This window comes from Schistocerca nitens, chromosome 7 (genome assembly GCF_023898315.1).
Source record: "Schistocerca nitens isolate TAMUIC-IGC-003100 chromosome 7, iqSchNite1.1, whole genome shotgun sequence".
Lineage (NCBI taxonomy): Eukaryota > Metazoa > Arthropoda > Insecta > Orthoptera > Acrididae > Schistocerca > Schistocerca nitens.
This window is the reverse complement of record NC_064620.1, coordinates 516,286,441-516,309,654: the sequence shown is the minus strand read 5'-3', so window position 1 is coordinate 516,309,654 and position 23,214 is coordinate 516,286,441.

Here is a 23,214-nt window from a genome sequence, read left to right as displayed (position 1 = left end):
ATATAACGGTTTTATCCCATCTGTGAAAGAGCTACAAGCAGTCAGAACAAACATCGATAAGGAGATGGCAAGAAAATACTTTCGGCTCATAGTGCAATGGCGAAAAACTTACAATGTGCCCAACAGGTAATGCTTTTTCCGATGCTGACAAGCAAATTTTTGGTTTCTAGGAATACATAACTTTATTTATGAAAAGCCACTTTTGCATTCCTCTTGAGTATGACACAGGATACTAATTAAACACACACCCAATCAAAATTCAAGTGAATAGTACACTCCTGGAAATTGAAATAAGAACACCGTGAATTCATTGTCCCAGGAAGGGGAAACTTTATTGACACATTCCTGGGGTCAGATACATCACATGATCACACTGACAGAACCACAGGCACATAGACACAGGCAACAGAGCATGCACAATGTCGGCACTAGTACAGTGTATATCCACCTTTCGCAGCAATGCAGGCTGCTATTCTCCCATGGAGACGATCGTAGAGATGCTGGATGTAATCCTGTGGAACGGCTTGCCATGCCATTTCCACCTGGCGCCTCAGTTGGACCAGCGTTCGTGCTGGACGTGCAGACCGCGTGAGACGACGCTTCATCCAGTCCCAAACATGCTCAATGGGGGACAGATCCGGAGATCTTGCTGGCCAGGGTAGTTGACTTACACCTTCTAGAGCACGTTGGGTGGCACGGGATACATGCGGACGTGCATTGTCCTGTTGGAACAGCAAGATCCCTTGCCGGTCTAGGAATGGTAGAACGATGGGTTCGATGACGGTTTGGATGTACCGTGCACTATTCAGTGTCCCCTCGACGATCACCAGTGGTGTACGGCCAGTGTAGGAGATCGCTCCCCACACCATGATGCCGGGTGTTGGCCCTGTGTGCCTCGGTCGTATGCAGTCCTGATTGTGGCGCTCACCTGCACGGCGCCAAACACGCATACGACCATCATTGGCACCAAGGCAGAAGCGACTCTCATCGCTGAAGACGACACGTCTCCATTCGTCCCTCCATTCACGCCTGTCGCGACACCACTGGAGGCGGGCTGCACGATGTTGGGGCGTGAGCGGAAGACGGCCTAACGGTGTGCGGGACCGTAGCCCAGCTTCATGGAGGCGGTTGCGAATGGTCCACACCGATACCCCAGGAGCAACAGTGTCCCTAATTTGCTGGGAAGTGGCGGTGCGGTCCCCTACGGCACTGCGTCGCTGCGGTCCGGTCCCAGGTCGACGGGCACGTGCACCTTCCGCCGACCACTGGCGTCAACATCGATGTACTGTGGAGACCTCACGCCCCACGTGTTGAGCAATTCGGCGGTACGTCCACCTGGCCTCCTGCATGCCCACTATACGCCCTCGCTCAAAGTCCGTCAACTGCACATAACGGTTCACGTCCACGCTGTCGCGGCATGCTACCAGTGTTAAAGGCTGCGATGGAGCTCCGTATGCCACGGCAAACTGGCCGACACTGACGGCGGCGGTGCACAAATGCTGCGCAGCTAGCGCCATTCGACGGCCAACACCGCGGTTCCTGGTGTGTCCGCTGTGCCGTGCGTGTGATCATTGCTTGTACAGCCCTCTCGCAGTGTCCGGAGCAAGTATGGTGGGTCTGACACACCGGTGTCAATGTGTTCTTTTTTCCATTTCCAGGAGTGTATTTTACTAATTCGTGCTGATAGAGGCACACTTATGTACAGATACTCAGGTCTACTACAACAGACTTTCATCGCAGGGATCGTAAGGTTTCTTTTAGTGTTGGTAAAACCATCGTAACTACGAGAGAGAAATTAACCATCAACGTTATATGCGAATTCTCTGATGTTATCTATAACAGTCTGAGAATACACATGCGGTTTATTGATTACATGCATGTAGAAAACTTGTTCTCAGTTAAAGCTGTCAAACAAGGTTTGAAGAAGATTTAAATGCCACTACCACACGACAACTACAGTAGGAAGTACTTTTCTGATGCATCTGCTGCCTGGCTGTCTATTAAACCTGAAAAGAATAAAATGTCGCCGAAGTTAGCCCTTTTTCCACATGCGACTATTTGGGTTGAGAAGTGAAGGGAATTATGATCAAAGTTCTGTTAGATTGATAACTTCAGCAGACAGCAGCATTGCGTTATAAAAGTGTAGCAGTGACTGTACCCGACCTTGTGATGTCTTATCTATGGTGCATGACACGTACCGTTACACTACTAGCTGACATGTATCAACAACAGCTCCGGAAGTCAACAACAATTCCTCCAGAACTTCCACATTCCACAGTGCTGTGAGATAATGCGCTCAAGTGGAAAGGAACAATTCCTATTTAAATTTCTGCATCCCACACGGTTGGCAGTTCTGTGTAGGTGGCAATTACGTGATTTTATTTCGGAGATTACAAAATAGAGTCGAATGTATGCACTGGGTAGCCAAGGCAGCAATTCATGGTGATTCGGTCAAACAAGTAAATGAATGTACTGAACATCCTGCAAACCACTACAGGGAGCCTGTGTCAGAATTCTCATACAGTGTGGCGCAACGGCGGCACGATAGAGAAATGAGTCACAGAGAAGAGGATTTGGTGGTCTGTTGGACTGATGATAGGTTTATGTGCTTATGGTCTGGGTTCGATTCTAACTTCTGCCGATGATTTTGGTAGGGAGCGACAGATTCTATTCTCTTGTGGCTACGCCAAGTGAAGATGGTGTAATGGCATTGTGGTCTGAAATTCATATTAAACATGATATTCCTTCTTTACCAAGTAGATGTTAGTCTGAACCACAATAAATTCAGAAGCGGCGATATGTAGAAACTGTATCACCAGTAACCTTTCTTATAGTGGTTATTTGTTTCTGGTTACGAAACAAACGCTATGTAGGTTCACAGGACAATTATACCATCTTTTATTTGAGCTTGTGTATATCTATAAAATTGATTCTGAACTGGGAATGCAACTCATACTGCCCTTAATGCGGAATTTGATCCCTTTGTGACAAAAAATGGCTCTGAGCACTATGGGACTTAACTTCTGAGGTCATCAGTCCCCTAGAACTTAGAACTACTTAAACCTAACTAACCTAAGGACATCACACACATCCATGCCCGAGGCAGGATTCGAACCTGCGACCGTAGCGGTCACACGGTTCCAGACTGTAGTGCCTAGAACCGCACGGCCACTACGGCTGGCCCCTTCTTGACAATATAGCTCGACTACAATTTGTTGTTTGTTCAAAACTCCAGATTCCTTAACATCTATACATATCGCACGTGAATGGGTTCGAATTCTGGCTCGGCACTTAAGTTTTTACTATGTATTAGCAAGTTCTAGCATGAGATCACCTATCTGCTGGTGGATAATAATTTTGATTTTAATGTATTTTCATTCCTTGTCAACAGTTACGATATCTGACGTTTTTGACTACCAGTGAGGCACAGAACTATTTGCGAGATTACTCTAAGTTCAAGGATGTTATTCCGAGCTGTTGGTGGAGAAAAATTCGATAACTGACGTCTCTTTGTGTGTAGTCAACAACGATATGTGTGGTGTTCGATTCCCAGTCAGTACTGAACTCTTCGTCATATTATTTCTAGTTCAAACATGCTCACATGTCGCTGCTAGTGTAACAATCCCATATTTAACTTTCGTTTTCTGTAGAATACCACAGTGATAGGTGCCAGGTTGGAGAACTGGGAAGTAAAATATTAATGTTTCTTCTCGTCATTTCAGTTAAAACATCTAGCTACTGCCGAGAAAATCCGATATATCACAGTTTATTGTGCTTCGATATCAATCCGATTAGGTTCTGGGTTCGAATCCCTGTCGAACACAAAGCTTTAACTCACAGCATTTCAAGCAAGTTACTTGTGAAGAAGCAATAGTTAACATCTTCCATAGTTCGTTAACAGGGACAATAGATGTGGCGTAGGAATTCGCGTCCATTAAAAATGTTTACATTATGTAATTTAAAGTTGATATTTGCTAACTTATACTGTCCAAAATCGAGGTATATCACTCTTTGTATGTCTAGTCAGGAATGACTGTTAGTTTCCGTCAGTCACGAAATCCTTGCTTAGTCTGCATGACCTGGGTTTGAATCCATATGCAGAACGAGACGGTTCATCGTGTCATTTGAAGTTCATACATATTCCCAACTAGCTGCTCGTGAATAACTTATATTTTTAATGTCACTTTCTGTTAAATAATAAGAATGGTATGTTACTCTGAAGAGGAAATTAACTATCTGATGTAATAATGAGAGTGGTAACATTTCAGGTATGTCATTTATTGTAATAAATGTTAGCTTACAACCTTTAAGAACAGTCTTATCTGTGATAAGGTGTTCCCTGATATTTGTAGTTCCATGGTATTACAAGTGGTGACTTGTCGGAACCATTTTCAATTGTGAAACGATTGTACCAAGGAGCGATTAGAGCACCTGCTAGACAGCTGCGTTATGCGGGTTGCATGCGAATCAGGCGAAGTGCAATTCAGGTCGTTCGGATACTTTTGAGCATACTGTACATGTTCGTAGTGGTTTGTGGCCTGCTTGGTCGTATAATGCATTGCCTTAGTAGAAAAGCGCAAGAAGGTAGTTAACTGTTATGTATCTGATGATTTACAAAAGTAATTACTTCAGCACCCCGTTCTTTGCCATTCAAGACACTCAGAACAGAAGGACTTTATTGACTTCCAGACTGCTGCTGATAAAGTCATCAACACAACAAAGCTACACATCAGTTCTGCTGCACAAATTAAAATCACCTCACCTGGAATAGCGTACATCAAAAGGACATTCAGTGACATTGAACGGTGGAAAGTGTGCATATCCTAAAGAAAGGCAAAACCGTTGACGATTTCATTCATCCACAACTTTCAGTGTTGCCACATATTCCACGATTGTTCGCTGAAAAACGAAGGATTTGCTTATATGGTACCCTTTACACCGCATCACCTTCGGCAGTTTTTTACTGATTTGTGTAATGATACTGCAAACTGAAGATATTTTTTGCGCAGTGTTAACATCCCTTATACTTAGGTACCTTTTGTCAACCATTATAGCCAGATATCTCTGTTGGACTTCGCGTATTTTGTTTGAATAAGATAATGTGTAAGACATCTTCTGTACTCAAGTTTTTAATTTTCTTTTTCTGGACAATTTAATGCCATTTTCTCTCGAAGTGCAGTATAGTTTATGTTTCTTGGTTATTCCCAATAAAACGTGTGTGCTAATTTCGTATGTGGTGCAATACTGTTTTTCTGTTATATTTCAAAACATTACTTTTGGTCCTTAGCACGTTTAGAATGTTAGGTCTTCAATTTATCTCAGTCCTCTCTGACATTTCTCTACCGTACAGCATTGCCGATACGCTCTTTGTATGTACATTCTCGTTAGACTGATGTGCTTCTGTCAGTAGGTAATGTTATAGCGTGTGTGTTAGAGAAAGCCGGCCTGGTCCGCTTCTGCCGTTGTTCCTCGCTTCGCCACACACAGATGTTAGTCTCCAAACTGAGTGCTTCACATGAAGCCAGCAAACAGAGCGCCCACTACAGATAACGGCCGTCTCATCCCTAGACCGTACTCGGGTGCCCGTTTTACGGAGATTGTGGGGGGAAATTTGAAAGCGGCGGAGGATCCTACGCGGCCTTTCTACGCCGCAAGCGAACGGCCGCATCCGACGTTTCCAGTGCAAGGCAGAGTTGTCCGTCGTCCACAGAGAGAGCGACAGGGGGTGGGGGGAGGGGGAGGGGGGAGAAAGAGAGGGACATGGTGAGCGAGAGGGAGAGGGTGTACTTTAAAGGCGGGAATGGGTTGAAACAGGAGTCACGGCTCATTGGCAGTGACCGAGACAGACTCTGTGAAGAGCGCTCTCGGACTAATCAGAGAGTAATGGCCTCAACTGTGCCTTGCGAAAAGGTCTGGACGGCTAACGGAAGCTACACTACGAGGTATCACGTTTTGCTTAATGGACTCTTCGCTACTTCTGCGGCAGTCAGCACTCGAATGTTAACCGTCACTCTCTGCATGTGATTTTTTAGTTAAAAGTATCATTTACTGTAACACAAGCTTGTCGCTTTATCACAAACATTAGAAATGTGTAGACTTATGCAATATCCGGTCAACTACACTACTGGCCATTAAAATTGCTACACCAAGCAGAAATGCAGATGATAAACGGGTATTCATTGGACAAATGTATTATACTAGAACTGACGTGTGATTACATTTTCACGCAATTTGGGTGCATAGATCCTGATAAATCAGTACCCAGAACAACCACCTCTGGCCGTAATAACGGCATTGATACGCCTGGGCATTGAGTCAAACAGAGCTTGGATGGCGTGTACAGGTACAGATGCCCATGCAGATTCAACACTATACCACAGTTCATCAAGAATAATGACTGGCGTATTGTGACGAGCCAGTTGCTCCGCCACCATTGACCAGACATTTTCAATTGGTGAGAGATCTGGAGAATGTGCTGGCCAGGGCAGCAGTCGAATATTTTCTGTATCCAGAACGGTCCGTACAGGACCTGCAACATGCGGTCGTGCATTATCCCGCTTAAATGTAGCGTTTCGCAGGGATCGAATGAAGGGTAGAGCCACGGGTCGTAACCCATCTGAAATGTAATGTCCGTGCCGTCAATGCGAACAAGAGGTGACCGAGACGTGTAACGAATGCCGGGTGACACGCCAGTATGGCAATGCCGAATACACGCTTCCAATGTGCGTTCGCCGCGTTGTCGCCAAACACGGATGCGACCATCATGATGCTGTAAACAGAACTTGGTTTCATCCGATAAAATGACGTTTTGCCATTCGTGCACCCAGGCTCGTCGATGAGTACTCCACCGCAGGCGCTCCTGTCTGTGATGCAGCGTCAAGGGTAACCGCAGCCTTGGTCTCCGAGCTGATAGCCCATGCTGCTGCAAACGTCGTCGAACTGTTCGTGCAGATGGTTGTTGTCTTTTAAACGTCCCCATCTATTGACTCAGGGATTGAGACGTGGCTGCACGATCCGTTAGAGCCGTGCGGATAAGATGCCTGTCATCTCGACTGCTAGTGATACGAGGCCTTTGGGATCCAGCACGGCGTTCCTTATTACTCTCCTGAACCCACCGATTCCATATTCTGCTAACAGTCATTGGATCTCGACCGACGCGAGCAGCAATGTCGCGACACGATAAACCGCAATCGCGACAGGCTACAATCCGACCTTTATCAAAGTCGGAAACGTGATGGTACGCATTTCTCCTCCTTACACGAGGCATCACAATAATGTTTCACCAGGCAACGCCGGTCAACTGCTGTTTGTGTACGAGAAATCGATTGGAAACTATCCTCATGTCAGCACGTTGTAGGTGTCGCCACCGGCGCCAACCTTGTGTAAATGCTCTGAAAAGCTAATCATTTGCATATCACAGCATCGTCTTCCTGTCGGTTAAATTTCACGTCTGTAGTACGTCATCTTCGTGGTGTAGAAATTTTAATGGCCTGTAGTGTACTTAAAATTGCTTCTCTATTTGTTTCTGCGCCATTAACTCCTATTTACGAATAACCGTAATATAAAAACATCTTGCGAATGAAATTTGAGTAAATCATGCTGTCACTGTTATTCTGAGTAAGGGTTCTGAATCTTTGACAAATCTGCAAGTGCAGTCGCGGTTGATTAATTTGTCACTTTTTACGTGTATCTGAAACTATTCACTTGTGGCACAAACCAATATATCTGAGCCTGTGCCAGATTATAAGACTGTAAAACAGTTGCTGGAACTCCGGCAGACGCTGCTCTGTGACTGGAGATGTGTTTGATTGCGGTAGCCCAATAAGCCGCTGAAGTTCGCAGCAGGGCCTTTCAGCTGAGTGCACAGTCTCCTTCACACAGGGTGAATATGCTAAACGAGGACAACCTGCAGGAGCTATGTTTGAGAGAATAAGAAGCAGAAAAACGTCATATGGGCACGTGTTCCTAGGGAGGCACACCCACTTGAACATAGGTTTCAGTGATTGAAAGCATCCGTGAGAACACTCCTGCAAATGGGAGTACTTTGCCTGTATTAGTGCTTCAGTTCCACTCTCAAGAGGCCAATGATCTGGGGCATCATCATGTAGCAGCCACTTTACTTCTTCTTGCAAGGGCTGCAGGCTCTCTTGCCGCAATTGCAGATATGTCTAAGGATTACTGGTCCATGAGGCAGTCGCCAGTAACACTAGTACACACACTGAGGCTGAAACAGAGCTGCCGCAATTCCATTGGGATTCTCCGTAGCCCACAAGTAGGTGTTGTGGAAGCTGACGATGCCAACACTCCGAAAATAGGATGGATGGCATAAGTCCCAACATCATTGTGGCATGTGCGATGAACCAGCGACAGAACCGTCGCCGTGGAGGTAAGTCCATATGTAATAAGACCTACATAAGTTTAAGGGGAGGTTTACTATCTTTGGCCCGAAAAAAGCATGTTCTTTGAGAATTTTTTTTCTCGGGATGTGTTATAGATATCAATGTCAAATTTGGACAAAATGTTTATTGATATTTCCTCTACAAACTGGAATTTTTTCGGCCGGAAATATCGAAGAGCAAAGGCGGAAGTGCCGTCGGAACGAAACAAAATTTCGATGTAGACCTCCAGGCGCGATACGTCAAAGGTCAGGCGGCTCGTCTGAAATCAAAATTGAGTTGACGTTAGCGAAGTATATAAGATTCTTTAGGAGTTGTACCTCGCTTATGTTATCTGGACCATAGGAAACAAAATGGCGGCCATTTGAAAAAAAATAGGTTTTTTTAATCGATTTTTGGTTCAAATGGCTCTGAGCACTGTGGGAATTAACATCTATGGTCATCAGTCCCCTAGAACTTAGAACTACTTAAACCTAACTAACCTAAGGACATCACACAACACCCAGTCGTCACGAGGCAGAGAAAATCCCTGACCCCGCCCCGATTTTTCTTCGTCGGTCAAGTAAAAATATTTATATTTGGTGGTTCGGAATAAAGTGGTACAACTCCTACACAATTTAGTTAGCTTCGTCGGAAACAAAGAATCATGCCAATCGGTTCAGTAGATTTGAAGTTACCATACCGCGCGATAAAACAAAGTCATTTCGAGAAAAACGCATTTGAAGTTTTGACTACATATAAATGCAATATTATGCAGCTTACGTTCAATGTGCTATTCCAGGTCCATAAACTAGTCCTTCCTATTCCTCACAGAGGGCGTTCTGCTCGATCTGGGCCATCCTGAGCTGCTCCTGAGCCGCTCGCACGGCCGGTGATAAGCGGCTTTCCGCCGCTTGAATCCGGTGGTCGTCCGAATGCTCGGCGAACTGCGTCGAATAGAGTCCCAGGGTGACGTCCACCGTTGTCATGGTCTTCAGAATTGAGGAATACCCTTCGTTGAAGCTGCTCACTGCCAGGAAAGTCGCGGTGGTGGTTGTTGGGATGTTTAAGGTGGACTAAACAGCGATGGTCGCAATCTCCACAGTCTTCGCACCACAATGCAAATGGTTGGGGGCTAACTTCTAAACACACGCGTTCAAACTTTCATTTGAATTTTGTGTGTTTCCTCCCAAGCACCGGTAAAATAAGTCGTCCTCCGAAAGGGCCTCGTAGGTCGGTTGAATCACTTTTTGAACTTCTTTGGAGAGCGGATGGTCGTGTTGATATTCGTCCAGATGTCCGGTAGCCTCTGCAATGCGCCACATGCACCAACTAGTTTCCCCAGCCACACAATTATGGTGTTTTGGGTGGTCATCCGTCGAACACTTGTCGTTGCCCAAATTGCCTTCTTCATCTGTTCCACCGAACTAGAATGCCGTCGGATTGCCAAGCCGTAGTACGTCGTAAGCTCCGTGATCAGTTTATCAGTTTTAGTCATGGGCAAACACATAGAATAATTTTTCGTGGCTACAAAGTCGAAATTCCCGAAAAGTTTGGTGCGTGAAAAAGGTCGATTTCAGGCAGATACATCTTTTTGTTTAACCGCGAATAACAAACATTTCCGTTCCTTATTCGGGAAAACGGTTTCAGGGGTGGATTCTAAACACTTTTATGGATCCAAAAATGCAATTTTAAAAATATAGATTTTTTAACCAAAAGATAGTAAACTTTCTCTTAAGAGATGCAAATAGTGACACTTGTCCTAGAGAATAAGTATTATATTGTTATATAGAGCAGTCTTGGTCGCGTAAAAGCAAGATTTTGCCACCGTATGTTTAATATTCTGTAAATTTTTTTCGATTTATATTTGTATTGCATCACTATTGATGATGCTCGATTGGATTATTAGTCACTTTATTGGCTGCTGCTGGCTAGCACCACGTGCTAACCATTTCTGAAGTACTGCATATCTAGAAGTTAATTAGAGCTAAGCCCTGACAGAAAAGATAATATGGGCAACGTATTTCTCAGAAGGTGGTATCAGCTAAAGAGGAGCTAGGAAGAGGTTTGTCTTGTTCAGCAGGGGTGGACATTTACTGCCCTGAGAGAGAACAGTCTGAAGGGGCGGCGGTTTTAAACGCTGGAGGAAGTAGAACCCTCATAGCACAGATAGTGAGGGAGGGAGGTTGCATTCTGGTGCACCGAAAAAAATTCAGTATAGCCTACATGATGGAAGAGTGTTGGCAGGTCAAGGCGAACGGTCGTCCTTTTCTTAATGTGAAGGGATACGCAGGATCAAAAACGATGGTCGGGCGCTGACCTCCGAGGAATCTTCTCAAGGGAAGCGTTGGGGCATGTTTCCCACCGAAAAGCAGAGATGCATATTTGATTGGCAGAGTGCTAAGGATGCAAAGGGGGGAGGGGGAGGGAGGGAAAATGGAAACTTCCAGAAAATCCTCTGAGAGAAGTACAATCTTCAGGTGAGTTATGACCCATTTACTGGGAGGAAATTTTTTTGTAACGAAGTGAACTCAGAGTTGTCGTAGTGAGATTGAATATTGTAACCCCAAAATCCTCCAAAAATAAACGAAAAATATACCTATTCAAAAAAGCAGATAAAAATTCACTTGATGTCTTCCTGAGAGACAATTTCCACTCCTTCCAAATTAATAATATAACTGCAGACCAGATGTGGCTTGAATTCAAATAAATAGTATCGGCAGCAATTGAGATATTTACACCAAATAAATTAACAGACGACGGAGCTGATCCTCCTTGGTACACAAAACGAGTCAGAGCACTGTTGCAGAATCAACGAAACAAACATGCCATATTTAAACAGACGCAAAATCACCAAGATTGGGGATCTTTTACAGAAGCTCGAAATTTAGCGCGGACTTCAATGCGATATGCTTATAATAGTTTTCACAACGAAACTTTGTCTCGAAACCTAGCAGAAAATCCAAAGAGATTCTGGTCTTATGTGAAGTACGTTAGCGGTAAGAAACAATCATTACTTTCTCTGCGCGATAGCAATGGAGATACTATCGAAGAGAGTGCTCAAAGCAATTAAACACAGTCTTCGGAAATGTCTTCACAAAAGAAGAAGAAGTAAATATTCCAGAATTAGAATCAAGAACAGCTGCTAACATGAGTAACGTAGAAGTAAATACCCTCGGAGTAGTGAATCAACTTAAATCACTTAATAAAAGCAAGTCTTCTGGTCCAGGCTATATACCAACTAGGTTCCTTTCAGAGTATGCTGATGTATTAGCTCCATACCTAACAATGATATACAACCGTTCGCTCAACGAAATATCCGTACTCAAAGACTGCAAAGTTGCACAAGTCACACCAATATTCAAGAAAGGTAGTAGGAGTAATCCACTACATTACAGGCCCATATCGTTAACGTCGATATGCAGCAGGATTTTGGAAAATATATTGTGTTCGAACATTATGAATTACCTCGAAGGAAACTGTCTATTGACACACAGTCAACATGGGTTTAGAAAACATCGTTCTTGTGAAACACAACCAGCTCTCTATTCGCATGAAGTGTTGAGTACTATTGACAAGGGATTTCAGATTGATTCCGTATTTCTGGATTTACAGAAGGCTTTTGACACTGTACCACACAAGCGGCTTGTAATGAAATTGCGTGCTTATGAAATATCGTTTCAGTTATGTGACTGGATTTGTGATTTCCTGTCAAGGGTTCACTGTTCGTAGTAACTGACGGGAAGTCATCGAGTGAAACAGAAATGATTTCTGGTGTTTCCCAAAATAGTGTTATAGACCATTTGCTGTTCCTTATCTATATAAACGATTTGGGAGACAATCTGAGCAGCAGTCTTCGGTTGTTTGCAGATGACGCTGTCGTTTATCGACTAATAAAGTCATCAGAACATCAAAACAAACTGCAAAACGATTTAGAAAAAATATCTGAATTGTGCGAAAAGTGGCAGTTAACCCTAAAGAACGAAAAGTGTGAGGTCATCCACATGAGTGCTAAAAGGAACTCGTTAAACTTCGCTTACACGATAAATAGGTATAGTCTAAAAGCCGTAAATTCAACTAAATACCTAGGTATTACAATTAAGAACAACTTGAATTGGAAGGAACACATAGAAAATGTTGTGGGGAGGGCTAACCAAAGACTGCGTAATATTGGCAGGACACTTAGAAAATGTAACAGACCTACTAAGGAAACTGCCTACACTACGCTTGTCCGTCCTCTTCTAGAATACTGCTGCACGGTGTGGGATCCTGTCCCTGTCCTGTCGTCCGCTGTTCCTTGTCTATAAAAACGATTTGGTAGACAATCGGAGCAGCTGTATTAGGTTGTTTGCAGATGATGCTGTCGTTTATTGACTAATAAAGTCATCAGAAGACAAAAGCAAATTGCAAACGATTTAGAAACTGTATCTGCATGGTGCGAAAATTGACAGTTGACCCTAAATAATGAAAAGTGTGAGGTCATCCACATGAGTGCTAAAAGGGACTCGTTAAACTTCGCTTACATGATAAATCAGTCAAATCTAAAGGCCGTAAATTCAACTAAATACCTAGGAATTACAATTACGAACAACTTAAATTGGAACACATACAAAATGCAGTGGGGAAGGCTGCCTACACTACGGTTGTCCGTCCTCTTTTAGAATACTGCCGCGCAGTGTGGGACCCTTACCAGGTAAGACTGACGGAGTACATCGAAAAAGTTCAAAGAAGGGCAGCACGCTTTGTATAATCACGAAACATGGGAGAGAGTGTCACTGAAATGATACAGGACTTGGGCTGAACATCATTAAAACAAAAGCGTTTTTCATTGCGACGGAATCTTCTCACAAAATTCCAATCACAAACTTTCTCATCCGAATGCGAAAATATTTAGTTGACTCCGACCTACATAGGGAGTAACGATCACCACGATAAAATAAGGGAAATCAGAGCTTGTACGGAAAGACGTAGGTGTTCGTTTTTTCCGCCCGCAGTACGAGATGGGAATAACAGAGTTGTGAAAGTGGTTCAGTGAACCCTCTGCAAGGCACTTAAATGTGATTTGCACAGTATCCATGTAGATGTAGATGTAAATGCTGGGATTTGTCGCCTGAGCGAAAACGTAAATGCGGTGCATCCAGTAGGGAGTGGAAGTATGGCATGGACACACTTCATACACTTCCCTATGTGGATCGATCGCAGACACTTCCCTCCAGGGATTGACGTATGGACTTCGGTGACTAGAGCCACAGCACGGAATCTGGCAGTTAGATTCTTAGAAGTGTTGATTTCGCCACAAGGAGCGCCGGAAGTCGTTTCTCTGTGAACAGAGTTGATGTTCTGTTCACTCTAGTGACAATTCTCTGTGGAGTCTGACTCACATTGAAGTTCTTCTTTATGGAAGAACATTTGAGTCGAATTTGTATTCCTTGTTAGTAAGACGCCACATACATTATGTGCGCAGCGGTCAACGCCCCAACTGGCTCATCACTAGTGCAGCGTTACTGCTGTTTGTACTTCACAGCCGGCCAGAGTGGCCGAGCAATTTAAGGCGCTACAGTCTGGAACCGCGCGGCCGCTACGGTCACAGGTTCGAATCCTGCCTCGGGCATGGATGTGTGTGATGTGTCCTTAGGTTAATGGCTCTGAGCACTATGCGACTTAACTTCTGAGGTCATCAGTCGCCTAGAACTTGGAACTAATTAAACCTAACTAACCTAAGGACATCACACACATCCATGCCCGAGGCAGGATTCGAACCGGCGACCGTAGCGGTCGCTCGGTTCCAGACTGCAGCGCCTAGAACCGCACGGCCACTCCGGCCGGCTGTCCTTAGGTTAGTTAGGTTTAAGTAGTTCTAAGTTCTAGGGGACTGATAACTTCAGAAGGTAAGTCCCATAGTGCTCAGAGCCATTTGAACCATTTTTTTTTTTTTTTACTTCATTAGGTTATACGCGCACTTCGATTTGGCAGATAGAGAGACACTCGCAGTAAATGTGTTGCGTTTCATTTGCTTGTGTACTGACCTTTTTCTGAAAATGCCAATCAGATGTAGGTCTGCTGTTTCTCACTGCTAGTCAGTATCGATCAACTATGTGTCCATCTAATAAAAGGGGGCGCAGTCCGAAGAAAGTCAGATCGATGTTCTGCAAAACTAAACTCCTCCCGAACAGGCCATGAAGGCCGAACGGTACCGACCGGCCGCCGTGTCATCCTCAGACCATTGACGTCACTGGATGCGCATATGGAGGGGCATGCGCTGGCGTCGCTCTCCCGGCCGTATGTCAGTTTCCGAGACCGGAGCCGCTACTTCTCAATCAAGCAGCTCCTCGTGGCAGATTAAAACTGTGTGCCTGACCGAGACTCGAACTCGGGACCTTTGCCTTTCGCGGGCAAGTGCTCTACCAACTGAGTTACCCAAGCACGACTCACGCCCGGTTCTCACAGCTTTACTTCTGCCAGTACCTCGTCTCCAACCTTCCAAACTTTACAGAAGCTCTCCTGCGAACTTTGCAGAACTAGCACTCCTGAAAGAAAGGATATTACGGAGACATGGCTTAGCCACAGCCTCGGTCCGGCACACAGTTTTAAGCTGCCAGGAGGTTCCATATCAGTGCACACTCCGCTGCAGAGCGAAAAATCTAATTCAAGCAAGCAGCTCCTCAGTTTGCCTCACCAGGGCTGAGTGCACCCCGCTTGCCAACAGCGCTCGGCAGACTGGATGGTCACCCATCCAAGTGCTGACGGGAACCGGTGTTACCACCGTGGCAAGGCCGTTGGCTCAAATCTGTTCTGCCAATCTCAAAATTACATTTGTGGTAGAATCTGAGAATGTGTACTTCATTTTCATACAATTTTTTCCACTCTACGCACCAGAGTCACAAGTGGTCAGCTGATGACTCTGCCCAAAGTTTACTAAAAAGCAGAGCTCAGATCCCTTCCACAAGTGGTTTCCCTTTCTGCTGTTAAGGACAGCAGTCTTCGGTTCTGCCGCTTTGTCCTTGTAGGCTGAGCCAGGAGGATAATCCCTGAGAGACTTGCCCAACTGTCCGTGCGATCCGCTGACATTGGATCTGCCTTCGAGTGACCAACAGCCTCTTCAAGAGCGCGCGAAAGTTCCTTCTGTTTCCGCCCCAGCGAAAAGGAGTTCTCCTAGTCAAGACAAGGAAGAAACTACTACAGGAATGAAATGTCACGTTAGGTCAGAGAGATGGGTTACCTACGTTGCTACAAATGGTTCAAGTGGTTCTAAGCAATATGGGACTTAATATCTGAGGTCATCCAGTTCGCTAGACTTAGAACTACGTAAACCTAACTAACCTGAGAACATCACACACATCCATGCCCGAGGCAGGATTCGAACCTGCGACCGTAGCAGCCGCGTGGTTCCTGACTGAAGCACCTAGAACAGCTCGTCCACCGCGGCCGGTTACGTTGCTACAAGCTACCCCCTAATCACTTATGTAATCAGCGCGCAGTACAGGTGAAAATCAACAAGTAAAAACTGAATCGGGAAGTAAATGAGGCAACTGAGTCTCGTATAAAAATTCAGTCTCCCGCTAGGATAAAATCTGAGGAGAAAGGCCTAAAACAGGCCGCCGCCTCACAATGTGAAATTGATGCGTTTTTCCTTCTGCATGATAAGTGAAAATTTCTGTCATTGTCACCCAGTATAAGGTGCTGACTGCCAGTAATATTGGAAAACGATGTTGGCAAATCTTTCCTTAAGTTTTTTATTTCTGGAGCAGAGATAAATATTTAAGCATACAGCTCCCCGCAGACAGGTAGTTGACTCGGTGACTGAGAGCAACCGTCGTCTCTGTTGAAACGCATTTCTCATCGAGATGTCGTCGGTATCTGGGACCAGCCCCTTATCGCTTTACGCGGCCTTAGCCATTTCAAATATCGCCTCGAAGCCTTTACCGTAGTCTACCCGGGACTCTGCTATTGCGGATTTCATAGCCTTTTTTTAAGGAGAGCGACGCTGAAGCTCCTATGCCGCCGTCTTTTTTACGGCCTTCCTCGCACCGCGGGAGTTTACGAGGTGTCTTGTGTCTGTCACAAATTCTACAAGGCGGTGAAATAGGCCACGTCGTAAAACAGAGAATAAATGAGCATCGGCCGAACAAGGGTCAAATGCAGCTCTTCTGTTGTCGCGTCAGTATATCGGACAAGGTAGATTCGTGGCTCACCTGTCACGCAGCTTACTCCTCTCACACACTGCAAGTGAGCAACTATCAGCAACAGTTGAACTCCTGTAATTAAAATGTTATTGACACTACGGGTGCTGCGAGGCAATTAGGTGCTCTACAAATTGTGAGTAAATCATGGACATTCCGCCTTTACACACACAAAAATGTATTTCAACTCGCACCAGGGCATTTTATTCGTTATCTGGGACGTAGTGCCCCAGAAGTACAGGGTGATTAAAAAGTCAGTATAAATGTGAAAACTTAATAAACCACGGAATAATGTCGATAGAGAGGTAAAAATTGACACACATGCTTGGAATAACATGGGGTTTTATTAGAACAAAAAAAAAACAAAGTTCACAAACTGTCCGACAGATGGCGCTGGACAGCAAAACGTCAGTAACTGCTACCGTGACGGGTGAGCGGTACGCCGATATGTTGCAGAATCGCATCATCCCTAGCCTGGCTGATAAACACCTGCTGGAAAATATTGCTTGACGCGTGAAAGATCTCTTGCGCTCGTCGTTTGGTGATGATCGTGTGCTCAGCCGCCACTTTCGTCATGCTTGGCCTCCCAGGTGCCCAGACCTCAGTCCGTGCAATTATTGGCTTTGGGGTTACCTGAAGTCGCAAGTGTATCGTGATCGACCGACATCTCTAGGGATGCTGAAAGACAACATCCGACGCCAATGCCTCACCATAATTCCGGACATGCTTTACAGTGCTGTTCACAACATCATTCCTCGACTACAGCTATTGTTGAGGAATGATGGTGGATATATTGAGCATTTCCTGTGAAGAACATCATCTTTGCTTTGTCTTACTTTGTTATGCTAATTATTGCTATTCTGATCAGATGAAGCGCTATCTGTCGGACATTTTTGAACTTTTGTATGTTTTTGGTTCTAATAAAACCCCATGTCATTCCAAGCATGTGTGTCAACTTGTACCTCTCTATCTACATTATTCCGTGATTTATTCAGTTTTCAAATTTATACTGACTTTTTGATCACCCGGTATATTAAAATTTCAGCTTTAAATATCATTTCGTATGCAACTAATTGACACTTTCCGTCGGCACTGGCCGTCGCTTGGAAGAAGTGATGAGCAATCTTTGGTTGGGCTCACGCCAATTACACATTGCAAAACTGAAGCGTGTGCGAGTGTGTGTGTGTGTGCGTGCGTGTGTGTGTGTGTGTAAAACAAACAATTATGAGAAGAAAAATGTTGTTGTATTTAGATGCGTCTCACAAATAAGTCATCGTAATTTGAAATGAATATAAATTTTGACAACTACAACACTAGAAAAGATATACAAGTAACATTCGGTACTCATCACCGTCGGCACCTTAGAAAGATGTTTAGTATGCAGTCGCACCAATTAAAATGTGTGTGTGGTAGTGAAGTTAATTTGAGATCTGCGTCAAAACCATTTTCTATTCTACAGACCAAATTCTAACTGTCGTATTTTGTTTCAGGGCTTTCGGCCGACGTATGTTTAAAGTTCCTTAACGTCGGCCGAAGATTCCAAAGCACAGGCAATATGTCAACAAGCGGCACTGTAAGCATCATCACTTATATTTGCTTTTGTTGAATTTTATTATATCTCACTAGCAACACAAATAGACAATGATTTGTTCATAAATCTGTAAATGGACATCACTTTTTTCATGGAGTAGCAAATCAAATATTCATAAACTATAAATAGGCTTGTTGCAGTAGAAATTGTGTAAATGATCTTTGGATAAGACGATTAAACATACAAAGTAAATGATAAATGCAGGCAAAACAAAGACTTCTGAACTGTCAATAGACAGAAGAGTGTCGCAAGGTTATCTTGTACCACCCACTGTTTTCTTGTTATTGGAATAGGAACACCTATAACTGAAACATACACATACTCTCATCAAACACCAAACGATAGGTTTTTTTAATGTTTCAGTTATGCAGATAATGCCTTAATAGTCTGACAAAAGATCACTTACAATATGTGTCTACTCCATCATTCGAATCAAAGATGTGAACAATCGTGTATTGAAATCTCTAATGATAATCTGTGACTTCCTTTGTATAACATCAGGTACAAGCTAACTAATTATGGAGTAAGTGTAATCCTTACGTTAATTTGGTTGCAACACTGGCATAAACAATACTTAATCTAAATCTAAAACTGGCTATATCTGTAAGTACATGTGGTGCAAACTAAGTAAAGTAAGACCAGCCAAGAAAAGTAATGAAATATTATAAAATTAATACTCTTAGTGCACTCTGTCGTGAGAGTGAGATGAGAAACTCAGTACAGTCATTATAAAATACATACCTTACAATAAATGCCACAAGCCTTAAGTTAATTCGAGATCACTCAAAAAAACTTGCAATCATGTAAGGAAAAATAATTAACTTCCTCAACATCATTAACGCCCACAAGGTTGGAAACACTTCAAGCAAAATATTAAAAATATATTCTTCTGGTATAGGTATTGTTCTCAGCTATGCATGGCATCCCAGGAGAAATGGTCAGTATTCACAGATACAACGGGAATGGTCATTCGAAGCAAAAAAGTCTAGTAAACATGGGATCTAATATGCATCCTTAAGCCCTTCTTCATCTTAAGTATTGTGAAACAGAGCTCTTCTATGGCAAACTCTTTGCGTTCCTTATATTGTGAAGTGGTAGTATGGATCAAAACAAGAAAAAAAGTGTGGTAGACATGGCCCATAAAACACATTTATGTTAAGAGCTATGAGCACTTACTCATCTTTGCAGCTGTGAAACACATCTCTTATACTGAACAGGTGGTAATAGCTTTTAAGATATGCATTTCAGAGTCCATGTTTAACAGACAATCTTTTCTTGTTTTGGTCCATACTACCGCCTCCTAAAATATGGGAGGCATAGAGCTTGCCGTAGGAGAGATTTGTTTCACAGTGCCGAAGATAAATTTTGGAAATTTGTGGTAAGGTCTTATGGGACCAAACTGCTGAGGTTATCGGTTCCTAAGCCTACACACTACTTAATCTAACTTAAACTAACTTACGCTAAGGACAAACACACACACCCATGCCCGAGGGAGGACTCGAACCTCCGACAGGGGGAGCCGCACGGACCGTGACAAGGCGTGCATTTTAGAACCCATGTTTATTAGACCTTTTTGCTTTGAATAACCATTTGTCATATTGCTGAATAGTAGCCGTTCCTCCTGGGACACCGTGTAAGTTATTTAATTTTTCGCTGCCATTCTCCAGACATTCTAAACTATGTCATTTGTTAGACCCCTCTTCCCCATGTAAGATGGGTATTGGACATATTAACACTCACTGACCTGCTCCACTATGAACTTTCTTCACCATTAACTTTTAAGGTTTGAAAAATTAGGCCTACTGTATTTAAGAATGGGTGAACATATCTGCAAATATAGATGATTCTGAGAGTCTGGTTTTGGGTTCCAGAATATCCTCTCCAGTGAACTGAAATATCTGAATAACAATATTCCACATACCAGCATTTTAAGTGCTCTAAGGCTGTGCACATCACAATATTATTTTGGAGAAGTTTAAGGATTATGACTTCTGAGGTGTAATGACTCAGTGGTTCAGTTCATAAATAACTAGGAGAAACAAAACGATCGTGTCAGATAGCTCATGTTACTTTCATGTGGTGAATGTTTTTCTGAAGGTAACAGAGTAACTACTGGTGTTCCATAGGGTTCAATTCCAGGGCCACTCCTATTCTTGCTGTATGTAAATGACTGCCCATCTTATGCAATGTAGAAACAGAGCTGACAATGCAGGCTCAAAGGAGCCTCAACAAGAGAATGAGAAATAAATGAAATATTCAAAAGTGTTCTTAACCGGTTCTCAGTTAAAGGGCTGTCACATAATTTAGAAAAAAAAACCAGTTCATTCAGTTATGTAAAAGGTAATATATATCATCATCAGTAACAATACAACATGGAGGAAAGGAAAAACTGATTGTTCAAAATTCTTGGGTGTACATGCTGATAAAAACTTAAATTGGAAATGAAATATTATAGATCATAGAACTACATGAGATAGTTGACATTGGTGATGAAAGCATCTGAAAATTATGTTCCTGTGCATACTTACGCTCTATGACATAACATATTCTAACTTTCTGTAGCAGATCCACACATAGCATAGAGTCCACACTCACACTTAATTTATGTAAAAATTAGACATACTAACAGCAGCATCACGATACATTTACTCTCTTCTAACGTTTATTGTGAAGAATTTGGAATCATTCAAAAATAATGCTAGTATTCATAAATATAACTGAGAACAAAAATAGCCTCCTCTACGCACAGCTTAACCTTACTCTCTTACAAAAGGAGTAGCGTAATTGATCACCAACCACTCTTGTGAATTAAAGGTTCTGACACATAATGAAAATTTAAAAACTAAATTAAATCATTTCTACTTGGTAACTACTTATATTCTAGAGAAGACTGTGTGAATGGATAGTGTGTATTGGGCTTTTTTTTTAATGGCTAGCATGTAGTCATGTTTCCACAGAGTAAATGTAAATTATTTAATTATTTGTGCAGCTATTGACACGTTTTACATCATGGCGAGTTGTCACGAATAATATCCTCAGAAAAAAAAACAGCTACAAAAAGAAATGTAGACAATATACAAAGTGCGTAAATGAACTTTATGCACATAATTTTAGAGATAAGCCAAGAATAGACCACCTATAGCCTGCCTCCGTAGCTGAGTGGTCAGCATAGATGGCTGCAATGCATGGGAACCAGTGTTCGATTCCTGGTACTACCAAGGTTTTTTTCCTTCGTGGAAGGACTGGCACAGGGTGCAATCAGCCTCATGCTGATTGAGGAGCTACCTCATTGAAAAGTAGCTGCTTGACTTTCTGGAAAGTTGGCAAAAGAGCCGGGAGAGGGGTGTGTGGGCCCCATGTCCCTCCATACCGCATCCGCATGACGCCGCAAGGCAGAGAATGACGCGGCGGTCGGTCGAAATCCCTTTAGCCTTCAAGGCTTGAACGAGTAGCGCTTCAGAACGCCTAGAAAATAAAACTGTCCAACAACCGAGAGGTGCAGAATTAGCTAACCGCAGAGTAACGAGCAACATACGGCTTGTGAAGTAATTACTAGCACACAAACTGTCAGGAAAAAGAGAGTTTGGAGTTGGTCAGACGTTTCGTGAAGACGGATAGACTTTAAATTTAAACCATGAAGAAGGAAAGATGTTTGAAGCTTACTTTATACCAATGCTGTTTTATGCACACCTACAGTTCTCGAAAGTGGCGAAGCTTTTGTCTGGCTTCCATGAAGAAAGATAACTAGTTCTCTCAAAACGCAACCTAATTAATGACTCATTACTAATAAATATCATGTAGGAATCCAAACGCATTATTAACTGATAAAACAGTGTCATTGTTAGAAGTGTGGCACCCTCTAATAGCAAAAGTACGAATTTTTACGTGAACTTATTATTACATAAGGAGCTGTCGTAGTGTTCAGGACAATGCGCTACTAATCTTGATAACAGTATTACAGATGCATGTCCAGCCATCACGATTTACGTTTCCTGTGGCGTCCGTAAATCACTACACTCACATAGCAGGACGCTTCAAACTACAGGAACATGGTCAGTTTCTTAGCCTGTCACGATCCAACTGAGTTAGGGCTCCATTTGTAATAACGTTGACGTTGGCGGGACGCGAAATTCTAAAGTCAAAAACTCATACGCAAGAAAGAAAAATAATTTAATGAATTAACACACTTGATTTGCGGCGTATAATTTTAGAGAGAACTGATGTATAATTAGCATGTATCATGAAGATTTGACAGAGACAGACTGATTTATGCTCCACAATTTAGACAAGATCTTTGAAGGAGAATGTCTGCATAAACCCAGTGGGGGCCGGCATCTTACGTCTCAGCTTTATAAACGAAGCTCGAGATTTTTACTCCTGCCTTTACAATGGGTGCAGATTTCTGATGTTCCGTCAGTGTCCTTGTCCTGTGCAGACATTTTATAAGAAAAGAAGAACAAAAATGAAAAACAATAAACTATAGTTGCAAGAAAAAACTTCGAACATAATCAGGTGTCTGAAGGATTGAAGAGATTTGGTCACTGTGACTGCGAGATGGCCAAGTATCTACACTTCAAATTAAAAAAAAAGGAATATTTCCGCGAGGAAAGTAAGTAGCGTCAGTGTAACAGCCAGGAGGATATTTGTCAACCTAGTTACAGTCTTAGAATCAATCTCATAGGCGTCTGGAGAGAACATCTGGCACATCTTCCAGCAACTTCACTCTGAAGGGCTCACGAAGTTAAATTACTCCTGAAATGGCTTTCTGTTGTTGACACAGGCTCGCAAATTAGTCTGTTAATTGCCTAAATGAGAAGACCTACGGCAATCAAATCAAATGTTCGTCTTAGCAATTCTGTCTGAATGTAACTGACGTAAAGTTTCTATCAACATTATTTAAAAAGTAAATACAAATAAACAATTACCTCAATATTTAAAAATCACTTCTTATTGGTCTACAATGCAGTTTTTGATACACAGCTTCATTATAAGTCATCAGCGTGGTACAGAGTGCATTTCACTGTCTTGTCGAAACAGTACTGAACTAAGAAATGTGACATACAGCAAC